General features: G+C 40.0%; 1 protein-coding gene across 14 annotated transcripts in view; it reads right to left on the bottom strand.

The window, feature by feature from the left end:
* Positions 1-14,255, bottom strand: part of TANK (TRAF family member associated NFKB activator) — a 96,540-nt gene that overhangs the window by 68,650 nt on the left and 13,635 nt on the right. For 10 of the 14 annotated variants that reach the window (XM_085001230.1, XM_085001229.1, XM_085001233.1 and 7 more), the window contains exon 1: positions 8,973-9,035. The exons of the other annotated variants lie outside the window; for them this stretch is intronic. The gene's annotated coding sequence lies outside the window, so the exon portion shown is untranslated. Of the gene's footprint in view, positions 1-8,972; positions 9,036-14,255 lie in introns of those variants that run through there. 14 annotated transcript variants of the gene reach the window in all.

Below are 14,255 nucleotides of genomic sequence, written 5' to 3'. Positions count from 1 at the left end.
ATGTTCTACCACCAACTGCCCAATTCTACTAGAGCAGTTCAACTCTGACTAGTTGTATACATTGGGATTTCAAGTTTGAAAAAAAATCACAGGCTTAAAAGTGGATTCCCATTACCTCCACCCTGACAATGATTTATAACTCTTTAATAAGGTCTACTTTTTGTGGGGTGGTAGAGGCAAGTGTGGGTGATTTGAGAGGTATGAAAGGGTCCTCTGCTGGGCTTTTCCCCTCCACTGCTGAGACTATTCTGCTTCTGGGTAAAGTGTTCTGCCAGTGTTCACACTTGTGGTAAGAGGCAGTTTAAATCTAAAGCAGTTTCAGGATGGGGGAAGGATCACTGAGCGTTAACTGTTACCTCTTCCACTGTGCTCAAGAAAAGAAAATCACCTGCTTTTCCCAACCCCTTGGGGTATGAATAATAATAAGAGTTCACATTCTATTTCAGAAAAGTTGCCATCTGAGCAAACAAAGAGGTGAATAAGTGAGTTGGAGATACACCCTGTCTTTTCTATATTGTAGCTCTATGTTCGCCTCCTTACTCACAAAAAGTAACAGAAGCAAAAAGAAGAAATTAAGTCAATAATGTAGCACATAAAAATAAATAAAAGAACACCCTCTGTCTTAGATGGTTAAGGCAAACCTTTAAAGACACTAAAAAATGTGTTTTCCTTACTTAAAGAAAGGAAATGGAAGAGAACTGTCACTCCTGACATTTACTTATGATCACTTCCCACTTTTAAGAGTCCCATAAACACAAGAAGCCAATTCCCCAAAATGACAGCTTGCATTTCTATTCTCGCTTTCCAGGTTATAAATCTCAGTTATGGATATATTCATAGCACACTGCATTATACTGTTACTGTGTTCCAACCAGGCAGCTGAAATAAAAGAAACTTAAATATCATAGATCCAGCAGTGTCAGAATTAGGATTTTGAATTGCTTAAAATAAGCTGGTTGACTAAATGCATCAGGATAAACAAGGTAAGACAATCCCATGATCAAAACAAAAGCTCCCCAGACCAGGTTCTCCACTTTGCTGGTATTAGAATTTGGTGAAACTTTTTGTGCTATTTTCTAAGAGTTGAAAGAAGACTTTACAGACAAAGACCACACCCATGAGTCTCAGCTTTGCCTAACTTCCTTTTTTCCTTCAATAGTACTTCTTTCTCTCAAACTATCAAATTCTATGGATTGACGTGCAAAACTAAATAGTATAACACCAAAAGAGAAGTTAGGCATGTGATATTCTACTCATCTGAGGTAAACATAAACACTGCACTGCCCAATTAGCTTGCTCAGCCATGTAAGGTGTATCCTCTCCTCGGAGTAGGGGCAGTGTTGAGAGTCTAAAGATGGGGGAGGGGGAGTCATCAGTTTAAATGGCTACTTAATATTAAAAATCTGTCTCATAAATCATATAAATTAGGGATCTACAGAATATATTTGGATGGGGGAACTACAAGAAAAAATTTACATTCACTATGAGGAGGTATAAAAGAAGACTTCCGTGTGAAAGAAGGGCACATATGAATATCTCCTATGATTTGTGGTGTTTTAATGTTCATCAAAAAGGAAATACCAGATTTTAAAAGGTTGAAAACCATTAATATCAAGGGAAAGGCATTTCTAGTTTAGGGATAGTAAATACATAAAGTCATGAAATTACATTACAGTAAAAGCCACCTATAAATGGCTATAAACAGCAAAACTATTTAATTATCCCACAAGAACAGTTGATTTTCTTCAAGCAATTTAAAAGACTATATTATCTTGAAGGAACCTGAGTCCCTGCTTTCCGTCTGTATAGCAAGTCATTCTCTATAGCGAAACTACTACTGATTGCCTGATTACCTGCTGCTCAAGAGAACAATTCTCCATACCTCATTCTATTGCAAAGATCTCAAGGATTCTTATAACTTCAACTTACTAAGTAACCATCAAAATGGAATTCATTATTATTTTTCTTAATCCACTCAATTTCTAATAATTCCTTCCCATAATAATTTGAAAGACAGCCTGTTTTCACTAGACTCTTCTTTTTTGCAAAGAAAAAGTATTAGTGGTTAAAGGCTATTATAGATCACTGGTGCTCAAACTGTTTACTCTCATAATTTGGTGATGATAATTATCATCATATAGAGTATATCTTTGAAGGTAAAAGGAACAAAATTCAGGTTTCTTTTTATGGCTGCAGGTGAAGCATATGGAAGTTCCCAGGCTAGGGGTCGAAATGGAGCTACAGGACTACACCACAGTCACAGCCACACCAGATCTGAGCCACATCTGTGACCTATACTACAGCTTGCGGCAATGTCAGATCCTTAACCCACTGAGTGGAGACCAGGGATCAAACCTGCATCCTCACAGACACTATGCTGGATTCTTAACCTGCTGAGCCACAACAGGAACTCCCAAAATTCAGGTTTTTCTCTAGGACATTTCTCCCATGAGACCATTATCATTATTATTTACCTCTCAAAGTTTTTTCTCAAAAAAAAAGTAAATTTCTTAAGAAATGTTTTCCTTGCTTATACAACAGTGTGGATACATTCAACACAACTGAACTACGGCTAATGTGGTAAATTTCATGTTATATGTATTTTACCACAATTAAAAAATGTTTTTATAGACTAGTGTTTTTATAGACTAGAGACTGAAAAACTATGACACAGGCACTATAGAAGACCCAAAGGCTTGTTTTCAGCTGCAAAGGACCTAGTACCACTGCCTGTTTCAATCCTCCTCAACCTTTTTTTTTTTTTGCTTTTTAGGGCCACACTCATGGCATATGGAAAGTTTCCAGCCGAGGGGTCAAATCGGAGCTACAGCTGCCGGCCCATGCCACAGCCACAGAACACCAGATGGAAACTGTGTCTGCCACCTACACCACAGCTCATGGCAATGCCAGATACTTAACCCACTGAGCGAGGCCAGGGATGGAACCCACGTCCTCTTGGATACTAGTCAGATTGATTTCTGCTGTGCCACAATGAGAGCTCCCGCCTCAACTTTTTGAACAGCTGTCAAACAATGCATGTAGTTCAAAAGGCTTTTTTTTTTTTTTTTGTCTTTTTGGTTGTTGTTGTTGCTATTTCTTGGGCCGCTCCCGCGGCATGTGGAGGTTCCCAGGCTAGGGGTTGAATCGGAGCTGTAGCCACCGGCCTACGCCAGAGCCACAGCAACGCAGGATCCGAGCCTCGTCTGCAACCTACACCACAGCTCACGGCAATGCCGGATCGTTAACCCACTGAACAAGGGCAGGGACCGAACCCGCAACCTCATGGTTCCTAGTCGGATTCGTTAACCACTGCGCCACGACGGGAACTCCTCAAAAGGCTTTATACACTAAATAACCACCCCGTCACAAGGCAGTTCAATTCATATTCTCTCTTATCCTTTTTGAAGATAATTCAGAATTTTGGTTCTGGACTATAAAGAGATTTTGTTACCTGCTCTAGATAATGGCCTCTGCTTTTTCTCTACCCATGATTGAAAACCAGAGCAGCAAGCACAAGAGATAACATGTGAGGAATGGTAGCCACAACATAAATCCTACAGAAAGTGGAAACTAAAATGTGGCTTGACATTATTAAATACAAGCAAGTTGAAACTGAACAGTAATATTCATGCTTAGAAAGGTATTAGAAAACAAAAGGATAAAGAAATAGTAGGAATAACTAAGCTAAAGCATGAAAACACAGTTGGCTCTAGAACAACACAGGTTTGAAATATACAGGTCCACTTATTCATGGGTTTTTCTCAAGAATAAATACTACAGTACTATGTTTTTGGTTGGCTGAATCCCTGGATGTGGAACTGCCCATGTGGCGGAACAAGAACCCTGGGTTCAGAAGGCCAACTGTAAATTAGACCCAGATTTTCAACTGCATAGAGGATAGACATCCCTAACCCCTGTGTTGATCAAAGGTCAACTCTAGGCAGAATAATGAAGTTTTATATCAACAGCTATCTATTTTTTTATTTACCATTTCCTTATAGATAATAGGTATGATTTAAAAAACATACAAAGTCTCTGTTACATGGCACACCCTCAAATTATGTCAATAATTATTTCTTCTAGATTAGCAGACAATAAATTAAGATACTCAAATATTCAAGCAATGACACAATGCCCACAACCCTTTGTAAATAACATTTATGAATGTCTTGAAGTCTCCACAGTTCACAGATGTATACTCTTAAACTGTATTATCTAAGGTCAGAATTTTGAAAGTAATCAGAAAATATCTGAAATAATCATTTATAAAACTTAATAATTCTAGCAAAGAATACACAATATACTACTATCCACATATTAACAGTAAACCCTTAGCTGAGTAAAACAGTGGGCTTTGGTTAGATAGTCTGTATTCCTTAGAAGTCAGCCATGTTCTTATGTGTGCGCACAGGCCATGTACATACCTGGACTGTGCTAATGATTTTCATTTCATATTAAATTAAGTAAAAGCATGCTGAGCTTGCATATTTCTTCACCCACTCATTTCAAAACTCCCCAATGGGGATTTGGCTAGAGTAGAATGTCAGCTTGGTTACTACCTCTAAAGCAAGAAATTTCCCTGCAAAATTGGGAAGCTGATGACAACAAAGTGAAACCAATGCTTTCTCAGCTGAATTTCACTCTTGGGTATTTTTTTTCCTAGGGCCGCACCCATGGCATATGGAGGTTCCCAGGCTAGAGGTCTAATCAGAGCTGCAGCCGCCGGCCTACACCATAGCCACAGCAATGCCAGATCCGAGCTGCATCTACAACCTATACCACAGCTCACGGCCATGTCGGATCCTTAACTCACTGAACAAGGCTAGGGATCGAACCTGCAACCCCATGGTTCCTAGTCGGATTTGTTAACCACTGAGCCACGAAGGGAACTCCACTCTTGGTTTCTTTTAGGGCATAGAAAAGCTTGCCCATGTAGAAGCAACACCCTTTCTTTCATAAATTGGAATAAAGGAGAGAAAAAACAGTAAAACACTATTATCAGTTTCAACCTACCTATAGCATTTTCCCTGAATATGAAAAAAAAAAAAAAAAAAAAGGAAAAAAAACAGTGGGGGATAAAAATGACCTGGATGAGGACGCAGGTCTTCATTCTCAGCATGATTGGTGTTTCATACCCTTTTGCGCGGGGGGCACATCCAGCATATGGAAGTTCTCAGGGGTTGAATCAGAGCTGCAGCTGCTGGCCTACACTACAGCCACAGCAAAGCGGGATTCAAGCCACATCTGTGACCTACACCACAGCTCACAACAACGTCAGATCATTAACCCACCGAGTAAGGCCAGGCATCAAACCTGAATCCTCATGGATACTACTCAGGTTCATTACCACTAAGCCACAACAGGAACTCCCCACACCCATCTACTCTAAGGAGTTTTTGTTTGTTAGCTTTTTAAAGTTATGGAACTTTCTGCTGATTATTACTGCTGTTTTAAAAACAATGTACAGGTGTCCCCTGGTAATTTAGTGGTTAGGACGTGGTGCTTTCACCACTGCAGCCCAGGTTTAATCCCCGGTCTGGGAACTAAGATCCCACATCAAGCTGTGGCATACCATGGCCAGAAAACAAAAAAAGTACAGCTAATGCTTGAACAGCATAGGTTTTAACTGTACAATACACTTATAGGCATTTTTTTTTCATTAAAAACACACTACTACACTATTTGCAGTTGGTTGAATCTAAGGATGCAGACCCTTAGATACGGAGGGCTGACTATAAATTACATGCAGATTTTTAACCACTGGGATGCTTGGCACCCCTCACCCTGAGGTATTATTCAAGGGTCGACCACAATACTTTCAAATGTTTTCATCAATTCTTTCAGACCTTCAAAGAACAGAGAGCTTTTAAGCTATGTAAACTACCTCTATGCAGAGAAAGAAGGACTTGTTCTGAGTTCTTTATAGAAAACCAGCATAATCTTGATATCAAACTATGGCAAAGATAACACAGAAAAAAGACGATTAAGGATGAAACTCAATTACTGATTTTAAAGAAAAACGTTACCGAAAAGAAACCTATACACTTATATATTACACAACGACCAAGTGTAAGGTTGGTTCAAAAACCAGAACTCTGCTAAAATAATTTGCCACTCCAATAGGTCAAGGAACAAAAGCACACGATAGACCATGACAGATGCCAAAGCACCATTGATAAAACTCAACTTCTACTCCTGATGAAAATGTCTAGTTAAGTAGTAATGAAAAGACTTCATCTTAACAAGAAATACATGCATGAAATGAACACTCAACATCTATTATTTAAAATTGCTCTCAAAGTGCTAGCCAATGTACAGACCAAAAGAAAAAACAAAACAAAAAACCCCCCAACTTTAGACATAATCCAAAATCCATTCTCCGCAAAAATTCCAGTAAGCTAGAAATATTAAAGACACTTCCTTGATAAATAAAATTATTTGAAATTTATTGAAAAACTCTTATTTAATGATGACACAGTAAAAACATCCATTAACTAAGAAATAAGAAAAGGAAGGCCATGGAGTTCCTACTGTGGCTCAGCAGGTTAAGAATCCAACTAGTATCCATGAGGATTCAGATTCCATCCCTAGCCTTGCTCAGTGGTTTAAGGATCTGCCATTGCCACAAGCTACAGCTATAGGTCACAGATGCAGCTGGGAGTTGCTGTGGCTGTTGCATAGCCTGGAAGGTGCAGTTCCAATTCCACCCCTAGCCTGGGAACGTCCATATGGCCCAGGTGTGGCCATTAAAAAATAAATAAATAAACAAACAAACAAACAAATAAATAAATAAATAAGAAAAGAAAGAAAGAAAAGGAAGGCCAGAATCACTATTATTACCTATTACTGTTCTGGAGAAGCTAGATAGTTATTAAATCAATGAAAGAAAGAAATATAAAGAAAAAAGTAAGATTACATTCAGATGATTGTTTCCCTAGAAAATTCAAAAGAATTTTGAATTTAAAACTAATAAGACTAATAAGACTAATAAGTTTAGAAAGTTGGCCAGATATATAAATCATCTACATATCAGTAACAAAACATTATTAGTGAGTAGCTGAAACCCCCCAAAGACTTAAATTTTAATGAAAGCAAATTCAACAGCTTACTTTAAATTTTACCTGAGAGGGAATGTAATAATCACAGACATTTTGAAAAAGGCAAATGAAGAGAGACTTGCTCTATGAATTACTAAAAAGTGCCTAATTATCGAGATTGGTACGTATATAGGAGGACACAACAGAGCAAAGCAACAGAAGATCCAAAAAAAGACCCATGTTCAGATGGAAATTTACTATAGTAAGATAGTATTTCCAGTCATTTGGGAAAGAACTGATTTCAACAAATGATTTCAGGAAAAATGACTAAATCTCTATCTTATACAATGTACAAAAATAATTTGCATACAGTTTTATGAGTAAAGCATGCAAAACTATAAAAAGTAACAGACAAGATAGGAAACTATTTTAATAATTTTTCAGTGGTGACTGATTCTTAGGCCATACAAAGCCTGAGCATTTAAAAACAAAGACTGATGGTTCTTGAAAGTATTTGCCATGTAATTCACAAAGGATTAATATATCTGTATCATAATGAAATACAAATAATTTTGAAGAACAAGGACAAATATATAAACAGGCCAAAGGTTAACTACAGTTATGGTAAAGGCATATGGTCTAGGCAAAGCAATACCATGCTGACATTAAGATCAAGTAGAGCTACATATGGTAAGATTTCCACCACACATTTTTTATCTGAAAACCATATAATAGAACTGTATGCATATAAAATCTCATTTTCATAAGAAGGCAAAACAGTATGTTTACCTACACATAAGAGAGATGTGAAAGGTTGGAGCACCTATGGTTGGGGAGAGGGTTACAAAGGAGTTTCATTTTCTGCTTTATACAAGTCTCTACCATTTTAGGGTTTTCCTCCCCTCCCCAATGAAAGGGACAAGATAATTTTCCAGCAGAATACATAGCTTTGCTTCTCTCTTACGTTTCGACTGAAATGTGCATTCCAACCTTGGTAGGGAGGGAGATCACTATTTTTCCTTACTTTCATGTCACTTCACTTCCTTCACCACCACTTCCCTCTTAAGATATAACTTGTCAAAGGAATCTGAGATAAACGACACTTCGATAGCAAGACTGCTCTACTTTTGCTTGTTATAGCATGTTAAGAGCCACAAAGACTCTGGTTTGGGTATCTTCCCCCTTCTTTCTTCACTTTGTGACGAGCACGGCTTGTTATACCGGTAACTCTTCGCTAGTCAGTTTACACCGCGCTGGGGATTCCGTCTAACTCCCAGTTCCGTGGGGGCAGGGTGTGCTACAGCTCTCTCCGCCTCAGCCACCCACCCATTCTCTCCGTGACCCTCGGGGAAGTTTCCTAACTTCTCATTGACAAGGCTCTGATGACACTCTGCAGGAAAGCTGAGAGCGGAACTGTGCAATAATCCTGGGAAAAACAACAGAAAGAACCTAGGAAGTTTTCGAAAGAGTAACAACGGCAGTACTAGCTTGAGGAAGACAGCCCCTGTGAGGACCGGAGGCTGGGACATTTCGCGCGGGGTCCACCACTCCCCCTGACATCGCAGGCCCTGCTTCCCCAGTTGGCCCGCCAAGAATTCAAGTCCCCGAGATTAGCACGGCGCGGAATCCCGGTGGATCCCTCCCCTTGAGCCGACGCAGAGGGGGCAGTTGTTTGCTGAGCTGACGTTGCGGGCCCGGAAAGCCCCTTCCGGGTCCTCTCTGGGACGCTGACCTAGGTCATTTCACTAACAGTAAGTCCCTCCCCACTCTAAGAACCGGTTGTCTCTGCAGCTCCTCGGCTTCTCTCCCTGCGGCGCCCATATGGACAGCGCATGCCTCTCGCTCACACACACACACACACACACACACAAGTGCGCCGCCGCCGTGCCCGACGGATTCGGACACACCAGCTCGCTCACAAAGTTTCTTACTCACAGTTCAAGGCGTCCGCACCGGCCTCGCACGCCACAGGGCTCCGGCACCCGGCCGGGGGAATCCAACCGGAAATTGTTTTCCGTTCCAGTTCAGAGGGCAGCGCCTGCGCGCGGAGCCATTAACCCTTCACCTTCCACCTCGCCAGACCTGGCCCCTCCCGCCCGCCCTGCCCATTCAAGCCCCGCCCAGCGCAACTCCGCCCTGCCTCTCGGGGAAAACCACAGCCACAGAAAAGGCTTCCATTGTCAAGTTTAAAGGTGACCTGGGGGTCTTGGCAAAATTTCTGCCAAACATTAAATAACAGTGTCTAATACCACACAGTATGTAAACTGAGATTTACCTGAGAGGCCTGCTGAACATGTAGATTCACCCCTAGAGATTCCCAGAGTTCAGAGCAACTGGGGTGAAGCCCAGGAACCCCCATTTTCAACAGATCCTCATGTGAATGTGATTGAGGCGATTGAGGTTCACACTTTGAGAAAAACCACACACACACACACCCCCATTCGATTTTTCACAAACCAGTAACACTTCATTAAATGTACTTGCTGAAGTTGAAAGGTGCTCCATGAATTGCAACTAAATCTTTATGAGAAAATTTCCCATGACTTACAACTCGCCCATTATTCCGTTTCCTAACTGTGCTTGAATATTCTCCAAAATAGAAATTTTACACAGATAGCTTCAGAAAAGTTTTAGTTCTGATAACTACTCCTTCGGGCAAGTTGTTTAACCTAATGAACTTTGATTTTTAAAAATCTGACAAATGAGGACCATGAAAACTTCTTCACTGGATGGACAGTTGCAGAATCAATCGAAAATTTAAACAAAAGTCGTGGTAAACTTTAGAATGCTCTGCAAGTGAAAAGTGTTGTCTGGAATCACTCCTGTCAATCTGGCCTCTTCCCACCACCAAGATCATCTCTAGGACCCCTTTCAGGAAAAGAGCAGTCAAATCCATAGTATATGTGGAAGCTTCCCGAGAGCACTGAAGGCTGAGACTCTCCAAGTTGACTGGAACATGATTGCTTCTGGCTGAATGCATGTAGCACTTTTAGAAGCTTCCATGGTGATGAACTACTATTTGTTTAATTCTACACTATTAAAAAATTCTAGAATAGAGAATCCGGAAATAAACCCTGACACTTATGGTCAATTAATCTTTGACAAGGGAGGCAAGAACATCAAATGGAAAAAAGAAAGTCTATTCAGCAAGCATTGCTGGGAAACCTGGACAGCTGCATGCAAAGTAATGAAACTAGAACACACCCTCACACCATGCACAAAAATAAACTCAAAATGGCTGAAAGACTTAAATATACGACAGGACACCATCAAACTCCTAGAAGAAAACATAGGCAAAACACTCTCTGACATCAACATCATGAATATTTTCTCAGGTCAGTCTCCCAAAGCAATAGAAATTAGAGCAAAAATAAACCCATGGGACCTCATCAAACTGAAAAGCTTTTGCACAGCAAAGGAAACCCAAAAGAAAACAAAAAGACAACTTACAGAATGGGAGAAAATAGTTTCAAATGATGCAACTGACAAGGGCTTAATCTCTAGAATATATAAGCAACTTATACAACTCAACAGCAAAAAAACCAATCAATCAATGGAAAAATGGGCAAAAGACCTGAATAGACATTTCTCCAAAGAAGATACACAGATGGCCAACAAACACGTGAAAAAATGCTCAACATCGCTGATTATAAGAGAAATGCAAATCAAAACTACCATGAGATACCACCTCACACCAGTCAGAATGGCCATCATTAATAAATCGACAAATAACAAGTGCTGGAGGGGCTGTGGAGAAAAGGGAACCCTCCTGCACTGCTGGTGGGAATGTAAACTGGTACAGCCACTATGGAGAACAGTTTGGAGATACCTTAGAAACCTATACATAGAACTTCCATATGACCCTGCAATCCCACTCTTGGGCATCTATCCGGACAAAGCTCTACTTAAAAGAGACACTTGCACCCGCATGTTCATTGCAGCACTATTCACAATAGCCAGGACATGGAAACAATCCAAATGTCCATCGACAGATGATTGGATTCGGAAGAGGTGGTATATATACACAATGGAATACTACTAAGCCATAAAAAAGGATGACATAATGCCATTTGCAGCAACATGGATGGAACTAGAGAATCTCATCCTGAGTGAAATGAGCCAGAAAGACAAAGGCAAATACCATATGATATCACTTATAACTGGAATCTAATATCCAGCACAAATGAACATCTCCTCAGAAAAGAAAATCATGGACTTGGAGAAGAGACTTGTGGTTGCCTGATGGGAGGGGGAGGGAGTGGGAGGGATCGGGAGCTTGGGCTTATCAGCCACAACCTAGAATAGATTTACAAGGAGATCCTGCTGAATAGCGTTGAGAACTTTGTCTAGATACTCATGTTGCAACAGAAGAAGGGGTGGGGGAAAAACTGTAATTGCAATGTATACATGTAAGGATAACCTGACCCCCTTGCTATACAGTGGGAAAATAAAAAAAAAAAAAAAAAAGAAAAAAATTCTCACTATTTTTGCATATATATGACAGGGGTTAATGGTGTTTGCAAAAGGCTTTATCACCAAGCACAAATGTACTAAGGGTGTTTAAATAGCAATTTGATAGCCAAGATAAAATAACCATGAATACTATGTATCATTGTCAGGAAGAGCCTGCTTTAGAAGGGAGTTCTATAGCCATAGACGAAATTTCCCAAGTTGAGAACACCCCTGTCCTAGCTATCTTGGCCAAACCATGCCTAGACAGTTCTTCAGTCCGTCCATGATACTTTTCCATATTGAAAGTTTCAAGCCTAGCTTTGGAGTCTTGAGCTCTTTTTCTAGTTATATTGTCTCAGGATCTTGCTCCTCCTAGGATAATATCTCAGGAGGATGGGGTTCTGACTGCCTCACTTTCTCCCTGCACTTTTTTTTTTCTTTTTCAGGGTCACACCCAAGGCATATGGAAGTTCCCAGGCTAGAGGTCAAATCAGAGCTGCAGCTGCCGGCCTAGGCTGCAGTCACAGCAACTCGGTATCTGAACCGCGTCCATGACCTATACCACAGCTCACAGCAATGCCAGATCCTTAACCCACTGAGCATGGCCAGGGATTGAACCCACATCCTCATGGTTACTAGTCAGATTCGTTTCCACTGAGCCACAACGGGAACTCCCAACAATACAAAATTTTTTGTAAAAGAATTTTAAAGAATAATTTTAGGTTCACGGTAAATTTGAGAGGAAGATACAGACTCCCTAGCCTGTAACATGCATAAGACTTTCATTATCAACATTTCCCACCAAAGTGGTACATATGTCACAATTAATGAACCTGCATTGACATATTATCATCCAAAGTCCATAGTTTACATTAGGGGTTCACTGTTGGTGTTGTACTCTCCATGTTGACTGGAACATGATTATATCTGGCTGAGAGTGTGGACCAAAGAATAATGGCGTGTTCATAACTATAGTATCATATGATACTAGAGTGTACTAGTACACTCTGTATACTCTGACTTATATCTATCATTATAGTATCTTACAATACTGGAATAGTTTCATTGCCCTAAAAATCCTCTGTGCTCCTCCACCTATTCATCCCTTCTTCCCCCTAATCTCTGGCAATCACTCATCTATTCGCTGTCTCCATAGTTTTGCCTTTTCCAGAATGTCATGAACCATATAATATGTAACGTTTTAAGGTTGTCTTCTTTCACTTAGCAATAATGTATTTTAATTTCCTCTACGTCTTTTCATGGCTTGATAGCTCATTTCCTTTTAATACTGAATAATATTCCATTGTCTAGATGTACCAAAGTTTATTTATCCATTCGCCTACTGAAGGACATCTTGGTTGCTTCCAACTTTCAGGAATTATAAATATATTTGCTCCAAACATTAGTTTGCAGATTTTTGTGTGCATGTAGGTTTTCAACTGCTTTGGGTAAATACCAAGGAGTATTATTGTTTTGTTGCATGGCAAGAGTATGTTTAATTTTGTAACAAGCTTCCAAACTGTCTTCCTAAGTTTCTGTACCATTTTGCATCCTCGCCAGCAATGAATAAGAGTTCCTGTTGCCCCACATCCTTGCCAACATTTGGTGTTGTCAGTGTTCTGGATTTTGTGGAGTGTACTGATATCTGATTGTGCTTCAATTTTAATTTTCCTGATGACATATGATGTGGAGCATCTTTTCACATGGTTATTTGCAACCTGTATATCTTCTTTTGCAAAATACCTGTTAAGGTCTTTGGCCCATTTTTAAAACTGGATTGTTTTCTTATTGTTGAATTAGAAGAGTTCTTTGTATATTTTGGATTGCAGACCTTTACCAGATATATCTTTTGAAAGTATTTTCTCCTAGTGTCTTGCACAGCAGAAAAATTTAATTTTAATGATGTCTAACTTACCTAAGCACTGCTTTTGAGCAAATTGAAAGAGCTGTCTTAACTATTTCTTTTCTTTTTCTTTTTTTTTTTTTTTTGTCTTTTTAGGGCCACACCTGCAGCATATGGAGGTTCCCAGGCTAGGGGTCTAATTGGAGCTGTGGCCACCAGCCTACGCCACAGTCACAGCAACACCAGATCCTAGCCATATCTGCAAACTACACCACAGCTTACAGCAACGTGGGATCCTTAACCCACTGAGCGAGGCCAGGTATCAAAACTGCAACCTCATGGTTCCTAGTCAGATTTGTTTCCTTTGCACCACGATGAGAACACAGACTATTTCTGATTAAAATAGTAGAATTTAATAAAAAACTCAGAATGTAAAAATGAAGTCATGAGCATTTTGAAATATAAAAGTGCTAAACACTTTGAATAAGGAAAGAGCAAATTAAATATTCCTTCCTTCCTACCATTCTTTCTTTCCCATCCCATGGCATATGGAGTTCCCAGGCCAGGGATCAGATCTGAGCCACAGTTGCCACCCAAGCTGCAGCTGTGGCAATGCTGCATCCTTAACCCACTGTTATGGGCCAAGGATTGAACCTGTGTCCCAATGCTCCCAAGATGCCGCCTATCCCATTGCATTATAGGGGGAACTCCTAAATATACACATTTCTTAAATGTATATTTGTATTTCTTTCCACTCCCATGATGTTGTAAGTCATGAAGAGAAGTGACTGCATACTTCTCCAATGTGTGAAACATGCATGAATGCCTGGGTGGGGTACATGGATAAGTTTTGTGCTACAACGGCATCAAACATTTTCCTTTTTTAAAAAAAAAAATGATGACTTTTTATAATTGCATATAGT

The sequence above is a fragment of the Sus scrofa genome, chromosome 15, assembly GCF_054392235.1.
Source record: "Sus scrofa isolate SSC_HxYL_T2T_F1_AM1 chromosome 15, Sscrofa_HxYL_maternal_Yorkshire_Landrace_v2.0, whole genome shotgun sequence".
Classification (NCBI taxonomy): Eukaryota; Metazoa; Chordata; class Mammalia; order Artiodactyla; family Suidae; genus Sus; species Sus scrofa.
This window is presented reverse-complemented; position numbering and strand designations above follow the sequence as displayed.